This window comes from Etheostoma spectabile, chromosome 23 (genome assembly GCF_008692095.1).
Source record: "Etheostoma spectabile isolate EspeVRDwgs_2016 chromosome 23, UIUC_Espe_1.0, whole genome shotgun sequence".
Lineage (NCBI taxonomy): Eukaryota > Metazoa > Chordata > Actinopteri > Perciformes > Percidae > Etheostoma > Etheostoma spectabile.
In genome coordinates, this window is record NC_045755.1 from 19,357,630 (window position 1) to 19,358,453 (window position 824).

General features: G+C 40.9%; 1 long non-coding RNA gene across 1 annotated transcript in view; it reads left to right on the top strand.

The window, feature by feature from the left end:
• Nucleotides 1-824, top strand: part of LOC116673123 (uncharacterized) — a 9,150-nt gene that overhangs the window by 195 nt on the left and 8,131 nt on the right. The gene's annotated exons all lie outside the window — the stretch shown is intronic.

Sequence of the window (824 nt, forward strand, 5' to 3'; positions counted from 1 at the left end):
GATCCTCCTAAGCCTATGGGTATTACCCTATTAGGTATGACAGAGGACTGTTTGAGCTGGTGACGAAGAGACTCGCCTAGCTTCTAACTGTCTTCATCCGGGCGTCTACCCTGCTTGCTCTGAAACAGCACCTGACTGAATAGCCCTGAGCCAGATACCACCTCAGCCGCGCCCGTTCACGACAGCTCTCTTCTCATTGATCAGGGCACTTGGTAAGTTGCTAGGATATTGTTTAGGGGCCAGGAAAATAGGCCCTAAGGGTATGTTAATTTCAGTGGCTAGAGCAACCTATAAGAACCTTCAAAAGATGTTTAAACTCACTACACCCAATTGATTACAACCTTAAAAAGTGAAATAATTCAGTGTCCACTACTTGTACTTTAAATGCAGTATTTATATATATTTATTGCAGAATAGAGCAAGGGCATGCATACAACTTAATGATTATGAATAAAATTAATAAAAGTTGATCAACGAATAAAATTCAAAAACCCATACCTGATTTAGTAAAACTCTTTAAAAATGATTAAAAATCCAAAAACCCCTTAACATGATTAACTTTTATACCCTATCAGCTATACTGGTCAATTCTTAATAATTGATGATAATGGTTTAAAAGGCAAAACCTGAAGGCGATAGTTGCGCATGGATGAATTTAGCAATCTTCTTTTCTGTAGAGCTGGGGTAGGAGCGTGTCACCCTGGCCGGGGGGACCGCGCCCTTTTCTTCTGCCGTTTGCTGTGCAATCCGTTAGAATCCCGAAACCTTGTACAAAGTCTTCAAAATGTCAGAGTCCGAATTACTTCTTCAGCCGGGTTGGCTAT